Source organism: Musca autumnalis, unplaced genomic scaffold, assembly GCF_047663935.1.
Source record: "Musca autumnalis isolate F117 unplaced genomic scaffold, ASM4766393v1 scaffold_2, whole genome shotgun sequence".
NCBI classification, from domain to species: Eukaryota; Metazoa; Arthropoda; class Insecta; order Diptera; family Muscidae; genus Musca; species Musca autumnalis.
In genome coordinates, this window is record NW_027411755.1 from 121,559,003 (window position 1) to 121,577,447 (window position 18,445).

The following is an 18,445-nucleotide window of genomic DNA, read 5'->3' on the forward strand; positions in this document are numbered from 1 at the left end:
TTCTGAGTTATGGCGAAATTAATTCATTCTTGATGAACTTTAAGTGCATGATAACAAAACAACATAACACAAATTCATCTCAACTCAGAAGTTTGACCTACGGCATAACTGTCTTTCCAGATTTATAAAATATCTTAATCGACTTTCATCGCCAAAAAAAAATTGTTCAACCCAGTGATATTTTACATAAAAATCGGTTTAAGAAAGCGGTTTTTATACCCTCCACCATAGTATGGAGGGTATATTAAGTTTGTTTTTCCGTTTGTAACGCATTGAAATACTCATTTGCGACCCTATAAAGTATATATATTCTTGATCAGGGTAAAATTCTAAGTCGATCTGAGCACGTCCGTCCGTCCGTCCGTCCGTCCGTCCGTCCGTCCGTCTGTGGTAATCACTCTAGCATCCACAAAAATGGAGATAGGACGTTGAAATTTTGGGAAAATGCGTCTTTTGTTTGCAGGCAGGTCAAGTTCGATGATGGGCTATATCGGTCCACGTTTTGGTATAGCCCCCATATAACGGTACCCCCCGATTTACGGTATTTTGTCGTTTTTAGCTACATTTTCAGGCCGATTTGGCTATAATTTGACATTTAGGGTTCTTAAGTATCAATAAACATATATAACAAAACTTGTGGACATAGGTCCACGTTTTGGTATAGCCCCCATATAACGGTACCCCCAGATATACGGTATTTTGACGTTTTTAGCTACATTATCAGACCGATGTAGCTATAATTTGACATTTAGGGTTCTTAAGTGTTAATAAACTTATATATTAGCAGTTGTGGACATAGGTCCACGTTTTGGTATAGCCCCCATTAAACGGTACCCCCCGATTTGCGGTATTTTGACGTTTTTAGCTACATTTTCAGACCGATGTAGCTATAATTTGACATTTAGGGTTCTTAAGTGTCAATAAACTTATATAACAAAAGTTGTGGACATAGGTCCACGTTTTGGTATAACCCCATATAACGGTACCCCCGATTTACGGTATTTTGACGGTTTTAGCTAAATTTTCAGACCGATTTGGCTATAATTTGACATTTAGGGTTCTTAAGTGTCAATAAACATAAATAACAAAACTTGTGGACATAGCTCCACGTTTTGGTATAGCCCCCATATAACGGTACCCCCCGATTTTCGGTATTTTGACGTTTTTAGCAACATTTTTAGACCGATTTAGCTATAATTTGACATTTAGGGTTCTTAAGTATCAATAAACATATATGGCAAAAGTTGTGGACATAAGTCCACGGTTTGGTATAGCCCCCATATAACGGTACCCCCCGATATACGGTATTTTGAAGTTTTAGCTACATTATCAGACCGATGTAGCTATAATTTGACATTTAGGGTTCTTAAGTGTTAATAAACTTATATAATAAAAGTTGTGGACATAGGTCCACGTTTTGGTATAGCCCCCATATAACGGTACCCCCGATTTGCGGTATTTTGACGTTTTTAGCTACATTTTCAGACCGATGTAGCTATAATTTGACATTTAGGGTTCTTAAATGTCAATAAACTTATATAACAAAAGTTGTGGACATAGGTCCAAGTTTTGGTATAGCCCCCATATAACGGTACCCCCCGATTTGCGGTATTTTTGACATATATTGTTCTTAAGTGTCAATAAACTTATGTGACAAAACTTGTGGACATAGGTCCACGTTTTGGTATAGGCCCCATATAACGGTACCCCCCGATTTACGGTATTTTGACGTTTTTAGCTACATTTTCAGACCGATATAGCTATAATTTGACATTTAGGGTTCTTAAGTGTCAATAAACTTATATAACAAAAGTTGTGGACCTAGGTCCACGTGTTGGTATAGCCCCCATATAACGGTACCCCCGATTTACGACATTTTGACGTTTTTATCTACATTTTCAGACCGATTTAGCTATCAATTGACATTTAGGGTTCTTAAATGTCAATAAACTTATATAACTAGTGGACATAGGTCCATGTTTTGGAATAGCCCCCATATAACGTTACCGCCCGATTTCAGGTATTTTGAGAATTTTACCAACAAGTTTTTAACCGAATTATCTGTAATTTGAACATTTGACATTTGAAATTCTTAGTGGTCACCACACCTCTCCACCAAAAATTGTCAAGAAAGCCCCCATATAACGGTACCTCCCGATTTTCAGTAATTTTATGATTTTAGCTACAATATTAAACCGAACTAGCAGTAATTTGACATTTGAAGTTCTTAGTGGTCACAACACCTCTCCATCAAAAATTGTCAACATAGGTCCATGTTCGGATATAGCTCCCATGTATCGGTACCTCCCAATTTTCAGTAATTTGGCCATTTTAGCTACAATTTTTAACAGAACTAACTGTAATTTGACATTTGAATGTTGTAGTGGTCTCCACGCATCTGCATCAACAATTTTCAACATAGCCCCAATATAACGATACTTCCCGATTTTCGGTACTTTGAGGATTTTACTTAAAATGTTTAACCGAACGTAGGTCCATGTTTTTGTATAGCCCCAAAACAAACCTCCCGATTTTCCGTACCTTAGCTTTATTTTTGGACGAACTTTCTGTAATTTGAAATTTAAAAGTCAACAAAAATTCTGCAACAAAAATTGTTCATTTAAGTTCATATTTTCGTATAGCCCAGATACCTCCGAACTAGCTGTTAATGACATTTGAAGTTCCCACGTTATGTACCGATTTTCGATATTTTGAGGATTCTAGCTAAATTTTTTAACCGAATTAGGAGTTATTTGACATTAAAGGCTCCCATCAAAAGCTCTTAACATAGACCCATGTTTTATTATAACCCCTATATAACAGTACCTCCCAATTTCTAGCCCACCAAAAATTGTCAACAGTTAGATATAGGCACCATAAAAAAGGGCCTCCAGAATGAAGCATTTTGTGTACATTATCTGACATTTTAACGTACTCACTTAAAGTTGGGGACAGGAATGAATATTTTATGGTGGAGGGTATGAAAAGTTCGGCCCGGCCGAACTTAATGCTTTTTTACTTGTTTTGTTCTAGTTTCGGAACCAACAAAGTTGTAATCATGTAATCAGCTACTTGCTGTCATTTGATTGACCATTTTATTAGCTCTCCAATGATAAACATATACGATTAATCGGTTACTTAAAACCGGTTCCAAAATCGGTTTTGATATCAGAATATCCGGTTCAAAAATTTAGATACCCGGATCTATCCTTCAATAAAATTTGTTATTAACGTGTTCGTCATTACAAGAGCTATTTATTTCAGATGCACCACAGACCAATACCGAATATACATAAAAACAAAACACAGTTTTCTCAACAAAATACGGGCAAATGTCAAAAAGAACCATGAAAACGGGGAAATATCGATTGGTCATCAATGAGAACCGTATCTTCTGAACAACATTTTTGTAGAATATTTGGATGCTTTAAAATCTCGTCTTGTGGTACTTTTACTACGGTTCAAAAAATAAAGGACGAAAAGGACATGGAAGGAATTGAGTTAGAGGGATGAAATATTCTACAAAAAGATTCACCATTCGATTTGACTGAAGACATGTAATCTCAAAATGAAGCTACAATAACGCTTAACAGAGATATAAAGCTATTTTCTCGCAAATTATGGTGTATGGATAGAGTTAAAATTCTGAGTTTTTGTATTAGAGTTTTTTTGGTATTGAATTTTAGAAATACGTACCATAAGTATACTAAAATTATTAAATGAGATGTGTATGTGGTTTTGAAAGCACCTGTTAAGAATATACGAAGAATACTAAATGCTACTTAATTTGGTATTCGGCGTAGCGGTATTCTGAAATTTGGTATTATGGGAAATGTTGTGTATAGTTGGTTTTGGAAATACTTTATTACGTACAAGAGGTACTAAATATTGACTTGGGTCTAGGGATAGACTTAGAATTCGGAAGTTTGAAACTGAGGTCAAAGTTGCTGTGTAGGGAAGAGTTTTGGACATACGTTACGTAGGTTAACGAAAGATACAAAAACTTGGTAAATGGTACTCACGATACAAAATGTGTACGGATAGAGTTTGAATTTTGAATTTTGGTATTAGGGGTAGTGTTGGTGTGTACGGTTGAGATGTGGAGGTAGTTTTGGAAATGCGTACTATAAGAGTACGAAAGGTGCTAAATTTAGAATTGGAGATATAGAGGCGGTTTTGGAAAATATAGGTATAAACTTACGAAAAGTAATTATTAGTACTAAATTTAGTATTGGGTAATGGAAAAGGTCTGGAAATGCGTACTATATGTGTAAAAAAGTAATAAATAGTACTAAATTATTGAATGTAGGCCAGTGACTCTAAGTGTAATAGGTTAACATGAAAATATGGTTCCTGAAATTCAAACTACTTTAATGGCCTGTTCCACTAAGATTTCAATTCAAATTTGTTCGAACATCTACCAAACTTCTGTTTTTTGAAAAATTTTCAAACTCATTTTTGTTTTCAAACAAACAAAAAATTCTACATAGCAGGTAGTAATTCGAATTCTACATAACGAATTGAATGGATGAATTCGAATCGTTTTACAGAAACCGGCCAAAGGGGTGCGGAAAGTAGTAATGTTGTACCGTTGGTATTGGGAAGGTTAGGAATCGAACTTTGTAATTTGAATACATTTTTCAAATTGTATTTTATTAACTCTAGAATAAATAAAACGGTGGTCTATTTGCATCTTCTTTTCTATAAATGACAACTTTTCGCTAACGAAGTAGCGGGCACATGCTAGTTAATAATAAAATAGCTCACTTTGGTTAAACCTCACGGTTTTCGATATAGTCTCCGAGAAATAGATACTTCTTTCGCCAGAAATGTCCAAACTGGGGCAAATGCAGTGGTTAGCACGTCCGCCTTGCACTCAAAATGTCTGGGGTTCGATTCCCAGGCCAGGCAACATCAAATTTTCAACAGTGGTAAATCCTCTCAGTGTACATTTCCTGAGTTTTTTTCAGCCATGCAAAACTTCTTTACAAGTGGTTTCTGACTCGGCAATAAAAATTAGTTCCAATATCATTAAGCCAATATGGACTTGCGGTTTCCAAGTAAAACCGTGAAAACATAAGAAACACCTAAAAATGTGAACTTTGATCGCGATATATTTGAAAATCCCTCCGTCGATTTTTTTTTTTTGATTTTTCTCATCTCTGAACATTGTAGTTTCAGAATCCGCAAAAACTTCCCAGGTGTAAACACCTTTCATTCAAATTTAGTTGAGGCGCACCGGTGATGGTTGTCTATGGCGTAAACAATTTAAGTTAACCCAGCACCCCTATCATGGCCTTCAACTTATTTCAAAATGTGAATTTATTGACATTTGTTATTGCTTTTTAATGCAAATTACTGGAATTTCTATTCTTCAGTAATTGGTTTAATGGTTTAAAATGTAGTTTTGATATTACAAAAGGTAAATTAGATATTACCAAATATACCTGCCATGATATTTTTCGCAATTCCCTGAAAACACACACACACACAAATGCCAACTTTTGGTAGATGATAGATCTTCGTTAAACTCAAAATTTTCTTTTTAATGGCTTTTTTGCTACGATTGAAGGTATAAAAGAAAAATTAAAAATGTCTGTTTTCTTTACAAAAAAGCGTTTCAGAAGTGTTTCGAGGATTGGAAAAATCGCTGACATAAATGTATTACATCTGAGGGGGATTACTTTGAAGAGGACACGAAAGTATTGATGAATAAATAAATAATATATAATTGTTCCACAAACATCCCAGACGGGCCAATAGAGACTTCTCTCATATCAATTAGTGCACCCCGTTTCATATTAGCTCAATGATATGGGACCTATTGTTTATCGCCGAGTCCGAACGGCGTGTCTTAAGACACCACTAGTAGAGAAGTTTTACATGGCTGAAATACGCAGGAAATGTCGTCTACATTACTGAGGGGTATTTTGCCACTGTTGAAAATTTTATGTTGACTGGCATGCAAGGCGAGTGTGCATACCTTAGCACCACTGTGGCAATAATAATAATGAATAAATACTTTTTGAAAAAAAAAACAAGTAAAAAAGTGTCAGTCGGCTTTGCCGACAGATATATACCCTCAGCCAATGTGAAGCGAAACTTTTACCTCCGGACAGATCGAATGTATTTAAGGTCTCTTCAAAATTTTGTGGCCCTTCTTGGACATTTGAACTTGCCGACAAAAACGTAGATTAGGAATTAACTGCACTAAGACACAAATGTTGAACTTTTGTAGGGCAGGTACCCTTAGGGAGGACCGATATGGGCCATTTTAAAAGTTAAACTAAATTTTTATGAAATATTAGGAGATCCAAAGTTTGGACCAAATTGGTTGGATTCGTCCTAGCATTTTAGTGACATTTTTTAAATATTGGGGAGAAACACCGAATGTTGTGGACCGGTATTACCCACGAAGTTAAGTTTGGATATAATATGACGAAGACCAAATGTTGGACCAAATCGGTTGAACAGTTCGAGAGTTATCGTGTTCTCCGACCGCCACATAAGGTGACATAGGGGTTTTTTTTACACCTTTCGGGCTGTTTTCCCAAGAAATATGGAGGTGCCCCTGAAAAAACTTTTACCGTCGTAATGGAGGTAGCGAATGCCAATCGCTTCAACAAAAATCAAAGTGATTCGAGAGCAGTTCTTAAAGTGAGCTTATACGAAATTTTGTGTGAGGGGTACCAGAAGGAGTAGACAAATATAGTCCATATCCGAACCTGATCTATACCTAGTAGATATATTAGGATGTGCAAAGTATGGATTACATCGGTCACTCCGTTCAACAGTTATCGCGCGCAAAATTTTTCCGAATATTTTTGAAGTTTTGTGGGGGAGGTACCTGAAGGAGTGGACCGATATAGCCCATCTTCGAATTTAAACTATGTTTTGATAAAATATTACGAAGGCCAAATTTTGGACCGAATCGACAGATCCGTTCGAGAGTTATTTTGCGCTCCAACCACTACACAAGATGTCATAGGGGCTTTTTGTTCCTTTCCGGCCATTTTCTTAGGTAGTATGGACTTACCCCTGATGAAACTTGTACCGTCGTATGGAGGGAAGTGAATACAAGTTGCTGCAACAAAAATCAAAGCCATTCGAGAGCAGGTTCTAAACTGAACCTTTCCGAAATTTTGTGTGGGAGGTACCCGAAGGAGTGGGCCGATTGAGTCCATATTGGAACCTCATCTGAGCCTGGTAGAAATTTCACGATGTGGAAAGTATGGACCAAATCGGTTGCTCCCTTCAAGAGTTATCGTGTCCACAAATTTTCCGAACATTTTGGAACTTTTGTGGGGGAGGTACCGGAAGGAGTGGACCGATATAGCTCATCTCCGAACTTAAACTAAGTTTGGACAAAATATTACGAAAGCCAAAATTTGAACCAAATCGGTTCATCCGTTCGAGAGTTATCGTGCGCACCAGCCAGCCAGACAGACGGACAGACAGACGGACGGACATTGCTAAATCAACTCCAAATTGTCTGAAACACATTTCGTCCAAACATACTTGGGGTCTAAAACCATTATTTCGATGAGGCATATTTTGCCCGTATGAAAGTGTATATGGTAAATTTCAAATTTCCTTTACAATTCCATCGAAAAAAAATTTAAAAAATTTTTTAAAAGCACATTCACGATTTTTGGTACATGGGTTAAGAAAAAAATCGTGGTTTCAAATCTGTTCGCGTTCACAAAATTGGATGCTGCGCCCAAAAGTTATGGGTGGTTTTAATCCCTTATAAAGAAAAAATATTTAAAAATTCCCTTTGTGTTGTAATACCATAATGTATATATAAATCCGTAACAGCATTTAATATATTCCGTAGACCCCTAAATATTTGCTAAATTTATTTTCATTTTCGCGGAAAATCAAAAAATAATGAAGGAATCTTGGAGTAAATTTTATTTATTCTAACTCAGAGCCCATAAAAATTTCTAAAAAAATAAATTAAAAATACGTACAGAATCTAGACAATGTCCAGAAAATTGTGAGACCAAAATTTTATAGATTGGGGTTTTAACTTGCATATTGCAGCAACAACAAAAGACAAAAGTTTATTGTTGGAATATTTTTTCAAAAATATATTTTTTGGTTTAATACGAAAAATTTGAGAAAATTTTTTGTGAGTTATTCTACTATTTCGCTAAATTTACATACAAAACCTCAAGTATTTTGCTAAAACTTCTTCAAGGAAAATAGTTTATCATCGTGAAAGTATATTTGCTCAGTGTGATAAGCAATAGAATTAAGAAGTACAGAGTAATATTGAAATAACAACCAAAGAAAAAACATAAAAGTTAAAAACCGTATAACGCGCGAATTCTTTAAAATCAGTTGAGGCGCATGCACTTTTCGGATACAGCGAGTGCATCTCTATCAATATGTATGATTTTATCCATGTTTCATTTAGCCGCTAAAGTGTGCCATCAGTTGCATCTAACTACACAAAAATGCTTTATGTGGGTAAAAATAACGCGATGTATATATGATTATAAGGCGCATCCGATTTCAGTGACCCCCTGTTAAAAATACGTCAATAAGACAAATTTTATACAGATTCGTCAAGAACCGCGGATGTGTTACCTGATTCTATTTTTGGTTAAATACGAATACTACTCCCGAATCTCTGTAATTTATGACACACCTTTTTGACAAATATTATAATCGCGTATAAAGGATTCCATTTATGTAAAAAAATTTAAGGGAAATCGCGGTTTAGTATGCGGATTAGTCCATATAAAATTTTGCTTATTTTCCTATTTTCAGGGTATCTATATCAGCGGTTTTAGTGGATGGATTCGATCGCGGTAGGGCTCATTAAATCCGGCGCGGAAAAAAACTAAAATCACGCGAGGTTCAAGGGTACCTGAGTCACACTTGTGAATTTTGAAGCCAAAAAATAGGTTTTTAAAGAAAATTTACGCACCAAAAATTCGAATTTGGACTCATATTACTAGAGAGCTGTACGGAGCACACTCATGAGATATACATCAAACGACGTGGAATCATGAGTTCTACAATCCAATAAATAGTTTAGGTCATTATCTGGTTGCGCCCTCCAATTATAAGAAAAATTCAAAAAACCCCGATTTCAAAACTTCAAAATGTCAGCATCGATTTAAGGGGGATGCACTGTATATATTGAGAAGTCATACATTAGAACCATGTTGCCCAAGAGGTATTCTTCAATTCTTTCTTTGAGCTCAGGTCTGATTTTTCCCTGGTTTGACCAGAAATAAAGAAAAAACAGAAAAAAACTTGCTAACTTCAACACATTTTTACCCATTTTTTTATATTACCACCAACACAGCTTCCACGTAATTTATTTATTATGGTCTATATTATGAGACCCCGGCTAAAACACTACAATTAATATAAATATATTCATATTATATAAAATATATTGACAGTTCGCCACTTATTAAATGGTGAACCTCAACTTCAACGATTGTAAAACATTTTTGAATATTACCATATACCCTTTCTAGCCTAAAGGCTGAGGGTATAAAAATAAATGAATAAAATAACCGTTATCAGACCTTTTATATATTCTTGATCAGTGTGAAATTCTACAACGATATAGTCATGTCAGTCCGTCTGCTCGTCAGTGGAAATCACTCTAGCGGCCGAACGGATTGAGGTAGAGGGATAGCATGGTTTAATGCATTATAGGAATTGAATATTTGGTACTGAAATGGTCTATATATATCCACGTTTGGCATAGCCCCTTTGTAAAGTGACTCATCGACGCTTTAAGGAATTATAAAGGCATTAGACCCATTTGGCATTTATGATTCTTAGTGATTAAAAACGCATCCAAAAGGAGATCCAAAGGTTGGACCAAATTGGTTGCCCCGTTTAGTGACATTTTTTAAATATTGGGGGGAAGTACCGGAAGTTATGGACCGGTGTTGCCCATCTTCGAACTGAAATTAAGTTTGGACAAAATATGACGAAGGCCAAATTTTGGTTGATCAGTTCGAGAGTTATCGTGCTCTCCAGCCATTATATATGGTGTCATACGGGTATTTACGCCTTCCGGGCAGTTTTCTCAAGAAGTATGGACTTTCTTCTGAAAAAACTTTTACTGTCGTAATTGAGGCAGCGTATTCAACAAAAATAAAAGTGATTCGAGAACAGGTCTTAAAGTGAACTTATCTGAAATTTTGTGTGGGAGATACACGAAGGAGTGGGCCGATTGAGTCATTATAACCTCATCTAAGTCTGGTAGAAATTTCACGATGTGCAAAGTGTGGACCAAATCGGTTACTCCCTTCAAGAGTTATCGTGCGCACAAATTTTTCGAACATTTTCGAACTTTTGTGGGGGAGGTACCGGAAACTAAACTAAGTTTGGACAAAATATTACGAACGGCAAATTTTGGACCGAATCGGTTGATCCGTTCGAGAGTTATCGTGCGCTCCAACCAGCCAGACAGACAGACGGACGGACTTCGCTAAATCAACTCCAAATTGTCTGAAACTGATTTTGTCCAAACATACTTGGGGTCTAAAACCATTATTTCTATGAGGCACATTTTGTCCGTATGAAAGTTAGCATAAATGTTGTAGGGTATTAAATGTTCGACCAGGTCGAATTTAACGCTTTTTTATCCGTTATCTATCACTTGACAAATCATGCGTAGCTGCTTCGTCAATATGCTTTATTAATACTTTTTGTCAAGTCAAGAATTACTTTATTATTACTTTAAAGTACCTTTAATTACACTGTGACACAACATGGAACTCAAAGTCTGGGGGTGGAAAATTTCTTTTGAAGATGAAAGCCCTTGATGAGTACACTTAGAACCCGAAAGGAAATTTTCGCCATAGGTCAAGTTTCTGAGATATCGCGCGATGAAGTTTTTGATTTTTTCCCTGCAATACTTGGAAAAATAGCTCCATATCTCTGTTTGGCGTTGCTGTATCTTCGTTTTGAGGTGACATGTCTTCAGTCAAATCGATTGGTGAATCTTTTTAAATGGTTTTATTTAGCTCACCCCGTTTGTTTTATTTATTATTTATTCTTGGGTCAAATTTAGTAACTCAAATTTCACCCTCTTCCTGTCAACCGATTAATCTGAAATTTTGTATACACTTTGGATTTTGGTGACAATACAATTATGTTTATTCATTATCATTATAAATTCAAGATGGCCGCCGCTACAAAATGGCGGATAACGTAGGTTTTATCAATCCCATCAATATGGGTATCAAATGAAAGGGCTCAACAAGCAGAATACAATATACTATACAAAATTGAAATCCAAGATGGCGGCCGCTACAAAATGGCGGATAACGTAGGTTTTATCAATCCCATTAATATGGGTATCAAATGAAAGGGCTCAACAAGCAGAATACAATATACTATAAAAATTTGAAATCCAAGATGGCGACCGCTACAAAATGGCGGATAACGTAGGTTTTATCAATCCCATCAATATGGGAATCAAATGAAAGTGCTCAACCAGTAGAATACAATGTACTATATGAAATTAAAATCCAAGATGGCGGCTTCTACAAAATGGCGGATAAATGAAAGGTCTCAACAAGTAGAATACAATTTACTATGCAAAATTGAAATCTAATATGGCCGCCGCTACCAAATGGCTGATAACAATTTTTTATCAATCCCACCAATATGGGCTTGACAAGAAGAATACAGTGCACTATACAACCTCAATATTTAAGATGGGCGCAGCCACTAAATGGCGTATAATTAAGATTTTAATTTAGAAATTGACTCTGTAATTTAGGTATCTGATTAATCCAGCCTGAATCCACCACCCAAGTCAAGATTTTTTATCGTGTTGAGGACTGTGTGGCGTTAGGGTGGCTAAAAATGATACGTCGTTAGCGGTACACCACCCAAGTTAAGGTGAAAGGTTAAAACGCGCCGAGAACTGTATGGCATTAGGGTGGATAAAAATGATATGTCGTTAGCGTTTTACCTTCAAGACTCAGGCGCATCTTGTTGTACATAGCCTTGTCCCTTTATTGGACCTCTGGGGGTCGACCGTTTAAATGTCCATTACTCGTGGGAACAAAATGGTAAAAAAATATAAAAAATACAAACACAAATAAAACAGAAACTGCAACACAACGTAAACGAAGGCTTCAAAAGGCGAAAGAAAAGTATAAAGCAAAACGAGCTAAAGAAAGTGAAGGTGATAGAAATAGTCGATTACAGAAACGACGGGATCAATTAGCGTCAAAAACACCTGAGCAATATCAGGCCAGGTTAAAAAAGCAACGTCAGCGATATTCACAAATGACTGCGTCAGAAACGCCTGAAGAATATGAAGCCAGGTTAACAAAGCACCGTGAGCGATACACACAGATGATAGCGTCAGAGACGCCTGAAGGATATGAAGCCAGGTTAACAAAACAACGGGAGCGATACACACAGATGTGTGTTGCCTTTAATACTATCATGGGCTTCTATAATACATAAAATGCAGTGCAGCACTGTGGATCACGCAGTCGTATACTTAGGTGCGAAACTGTTTGAAGAAGGCCAAGCCTACGTGGCTCTTAGTAAAGTAAGATCTTTGCAGGGACTACGTATAGAGGAGTTGGACTGCAATAAACTAACGGGCAAGAAACCTTGCAATAATGAAGCACTAAATGAATTAAACAGAATGCGAAATAAAAACTAAAAACTAGAAAATAAAAATAGGTAAAAAACCTTTTTAAGTTAAACGGTTTTATGTTAAACATACATTGCAATGTTTAAGATAAATGTACTAAAAACCAAAAAATAATAAAATAGATACAGTCGTGGGAATTATAAACATATGCATAGACTAGACTAAAATAAAACCGTGGGGCACGTCAATTGTCTACAAATTATCGACTTAATGTGCGATAGAAGAATCGTTTAATTCGTCGTTAGGCAGTTGGCCCGCAGACGGTGAGGAAATTACTTACTATTTTCTTGCTCATGGAAATTCCAATAGTTATACACTCCATGTAAATAAAAGAGATGTTTTAACTACTTTATCGTTGGACATTCACACTGATGGCTGGCGAGGAATCGTTTCACTGCTCGTAGTTTGTCTTTAATCGACAAAGTACTACTCGCTCACCACTATGAAACCCTAAAACTCGATTATAATCGAGCTTGCTAGCTTGTTTCCACATTCTAGCCATACTTATCACACGTCCATCGTTGTCGGTTGAACAACTGCCTAATTATAGTGTAACATTACAAAACAAACATTTTAATCAACGATTGTAGACAATTGACGTGCCCCACGGTTTTATTTTAGTCTAGTCTATGCATATGTTTATAATTCCCACGACTGTATCTATTTTATTATTTTTTGGTTTTTAGTACATTTATCTTAAACATTGCAATGTATGTTTAACATAAAACCGTTTAACTTAAAAAGGTTTTTTACCTATTTTTATTGTAGAACATTTCATTATTCTAACTCAATGCCTTTCATGTCCTTTTCGTCCTTTATTTTTTTGAAAGTGAAAGTACCACAAGATGGTATTTTTCAGCATACAAATATTCTACAAAATTGTTGCTCAGAAGATTTTAGGTACGGTTCTCTTTGACAACTAATCGATTTTGTCCCGTTTTCATTGTCCTTTTTGACATTTAATCGGTTTTGGTTCAGGAATAAACTATGTTTTGTTTTTCTGTATATTCGTCATTGGTTATTTATTGGTATGCAGACATAACAATTGGTTATTGCTTATGTAGGCATCTGGGGTGTTTCTGAAATATTTACCACAAATAGCTCTTATAACGACGAACACGTTAACAACAAATTTTCTTGGAGGATAGATCCGGTTATCTGAATTTTTGATCCGGATATTCCGACGTTAAAACCGATTTTTGAACCGGTTTTAAGTAACCGATTACACCTTTAAAACGCTTGTAGAGATGTCAATAAAATTAAATTAATTCGCTTATGAAAACTTGCTAGTTGCAGTTCTAGAACAAGAAAACCGTTTTCTTAAACCGTTTTTAAGGAAAAATAGCAGTACGCGCAAATATGGAGATCAAAGGCTGGGGGTGAACAATTCTTTTTGGCGATGAATGTCGATAAAGATAATATTACGAACCCAGAAGCATAGTTATGCCGTAGGTCAAACTTCTAAGTTACAGCGAAATGAATTCTTTCTTGACAAACTATACACACCTACATGAAAAAAAAAACTAACGAAATTTGATCACGCCATAACTCAGAAGTTTGACTTATGGCAAAACTGTCCTTCCGGGTTCATCATATTATCTTCATCGACATTCATCGCCAAGAATGTGTTATTCGTTATAAAAGCTATTTGTGGAAAAGGAAAAGGACATGAAAGACATTGAGTTAGAAGAATGAAATGTTCTACAAAAAGATTCGCAAATCTATTTGACCGCAGACATGTCATTTCAAAACGAAGCTACAAACAGAGATATGGAGCTATTTTCCCATGTATTATAGGGAAAAAATCAAAAACTTCGTCGCGTGATATCTCAGAAACTTGACCTACGGCGAAAATTTCCTTTTGGCTTCTTAGTATAGTCATCAAGGGCTTTCATTCTCAAAAGAAATTTTCCACCCCCCCAAATATGCTGCTGCACAGTGTTAGCAATAGTAAAACTAAATTTATCATAACAATTTCTTATTTTTTATGTTTTTCAGGTAATCTACATTTGCATGGTGATTTACGTGGTGATTTAATATTTACTCATAAACGAAGGTAACGATTCTTTAATTTTCATTCATTGTTATTCAACATCTTCAAACCTATACGACCGAATTCATGACATGTGTGATATGTTTTTGACACATGGAAAAGCTGTGGGATTTTTTTTCACGAAATAATCGCTCAACATATCCTACTCCAGGTGAATACTGACTGACATTCGAAGTAGCACAGACATTGTGTTCTGCTAGTGCTGCTGCTGCTTTATGGAGTAAAAAGCTGTCAGAAAACGTTATATACCCTTTAAATTTGCACACTGACACTTAATGTTCAGCCAGTATTTGGCACATTGCGCTTATCGCTCATTATGATTGCAGAAGTTTGGTGCTTGGCACATCCAACTGAAGTCAAGTAAAATCATAAAAAAGAAGTGGCAATGAAAACCCAAACACCAAGAAATGAAAACATATTGGAGAAGCACATAAAAACAGGCCCTCGAAGTGTGTGGTGGAACATACCTACAAGTTGTACTTACACACCGGTAAATATTAAGCTTTCGTTTACGTTTATTAAAGCATAAAATAATAATATTAGGATGGGTTGCAGCTTGAGATTGAGTTAAGACAACTTTATCAAAAACAAGTAGGAATAGCGTTAAGTTCGGTCGGGCCGAACTTTTTATACCCTCCACCACAAATTTCAGCGATTTCGGTGGATTAATGTGGCCACAACTTTCAAAATACCGAAATTCGGAAGGTACCGTTCTCTGGGGGCTATATGATGGCGTGGACCTATACCTACCAATTTCTGGGGGAAAGTTTTATACACCTAAAGAAGACTAAATACCAAAATTCAGTCATCTCGGTGTGATAATAAGGCTAAAACCTTCAAAATATCGGAAATCGGGAGATATCGTATTATGGGGGCTATATAAACACGTGGACCTATATAAACATTTTATGGTAGAAATGTTTCTTAGCCTCTGGAAACACAAAATACAATGTTACAACTGATTCTTTGGTCAAATGGGTATAATACATTCAAAATATATTAAAATGACGCGTACTTTATAAGGGGCCTTATGTGGGGGCTATACCAAAACGTGGACCTATATAACCCAACTTTGGTAGCAATGTTTTCTGGCCTCTGAAGACACAAAATACCAAATAACAACCAATTCTGTGGTCAAATGGGTCTAATATATATGGGACGTTATATGGGGGCTATACCAAAACGTGGACTTATATAAACCAACTTTGGTAGGAATGTTTTTTGGCCTCTGGAGACACAAAGTACCAAATTACAACCAATTCGGTGGTTAAATGGGCCAAATATCTTAAAAATTCCTTAAAACGACGACGCGTCATTTTGTATGGGGGCTATACGAAAGCGTGGACCTACATAGCCCGCTTTCCTACGTACAAATAATAGATTTTCCCAAAATTTCATCCACCTACGTCAATCCGTTCGGACGCTAGAGTGATTTCCACAGACGGACAGACGGACCGACATGGCTATATCGATGTAGAATTGCACGCTGATCAAGAATATATATAGTCTGTGGGGTCTACAATGATTATTTCCACCATCCTATGGTGGAGGGTATAAAAAAACTATAAGAGATTGGTCTAACTTTCCAAATATACATATAAGAATTTCCCTTAAATTCTTATTATTTTGAGCGTGTTGTATCTTATTTAGGTCGATAATAGTTTTACATCTTGTATTCAATCTTTCTTTTACGGCGCACCCTATTACTCCAATCGAACCACCATTATGTATACGTAACTGCATACCTAAGTACTATTGCGGGTATATTTCATATGCACCGACATACTCCTGTTTGTATTCACACATCGCAAATGTGCAATATCCTTGGCGTATTCATGCTTATGTGAAATCAACGATGCATACCTTTAGATCCACTGAACATGTTGTAGAATACAATATCAACATATGGAAAAGAGTTGCCTTTAACGTCCGCCGCACAGTGTTGCCGGGTGGACAAAAATCAAAAAATGTGATGTTAACTTTTCATATGTTTGTGTTTTTTTCTTACAGTAAACACATCCGATACAACGAATCTGAAAGAATTTTGTTGATATGTGCATCCATAATGAAGTTATAGCTCTTTAAATATGAACAAGTAAAAAAGCGTTAAGTTCGGCCGGGCCGAACTTTTCATACCCTCCACCATAAAATATTCTGAACTAAAATGGAATAATTAGTTTTCATTCCTGTCCCCAACTTTAAGTGGGTACGTTAAAATGTCAGATAATGTACATAAAATGTTTCATTCGGTAGGCCCTTTTTTATGGTGCCTATATCTAACTATGTATGTTAGCAATTTTTGGTGGGCTAGAAATTGGGAGGTACCGTTATATAGGGGTTATAATAAAACATGGACCTATGTTGACAGTTTTTGATGGGAGCCTTTAATGTCAAATAACTTCTAATTCGGTTAAAAATTGTAGCTAGAATCCTCAAAATACCGAAAATCGGTACATAACGTGGGAACTTCAAATGTCATTAACAGCTAGTTCGGAGGTATGTGGGCTATGCGAAAATATGAACTTAAATGAACAATTTTTGTTGGCTTTTAAATTTCAAATTACAGAAAGTTCGTCCAAAAAATAAGGCTAAGGTACGGAAAATCGGAAAGTTTGTTTGGGGCTATACCAAAACATGGACCTACGTTCGGTTAAACATTTTAAGTAAAATCCTCAAAGTACCGAAAATCGTGAAGTATCGTTATATTGGGGCTATGTTGAAAATTGTTGATGCAGATGTGTGGTGACCACTACAACCTTCAAATGTCAAATTACAGTTAGTTCTGTTAAAAATTATAGCTAAAATTGGCAAATTACTGAAAATTGGGAGGTACCGTTACATGGGAGCTATATCCGATCATGGACCTATATTGACAATTTTTGATGGAGAGGTGTTATGACCACTAAGAACTTCAAATATCAAATTACTGCTAGTTCGGTTTAATATTGTAGCTAAAATCACCAAATTACTGAAAATCGGGAGGTACCGTTATATGGGGCTTTCTGACAATTTTTGGTGGAGAGGTGTGGCGACCACTAAGAATTTCAAATGTCAAATGTTCAAATTACAGATAATTCGGTTAAAACTTGTTGGTAAAATTCTCAAAATACCTGAAATCGGGCGGTAACGTAATATGGGGGCTATTCCAAAACATGGACCTATGTCCACTAGTTATATAAGTTTATTGACATTTAAGAACCCTAAATGTCAATTGATAGCTAAATCGGTCTGAAAATGTAGATAAAAAGTCAAAATGCCGTAAATCGGGGGTACCGTTATATGGGGCCTATACCAAAACGTGGACCTAGGTCCACAACTTTTGTTATATAAGTTTAGTTACACTTAAGAACCCTAAATGTCAAAATAGATATATCGGTCTGAAAATGTAGCTAAAATCGTCAAAATACCGTAAATCGGGGGTACCGTTATATGGGGGCTATACGAAAACGTGCACCTATGTCCACAACTTTTGTTATATAAGTTTACTGATACTTAAGAACCCTAAATGTCAAATTATAGCTAAATCGGTCTGAAAATGTAGCTAAAACCGTCAAAATACCGCAAATCGATGGGTACCGTTATATGGGGGCTATACCAAAACGTTGACCTATGTCCACAAGTTTTGTTAAATAGGTTTAATGACACTTAAGAACCCTAAATGTCAAAATATAGCTAAAACGGTCTGAAAATGTAGCTAAAACCCTCAAAATACCGTAAATCGGGGGGTACCG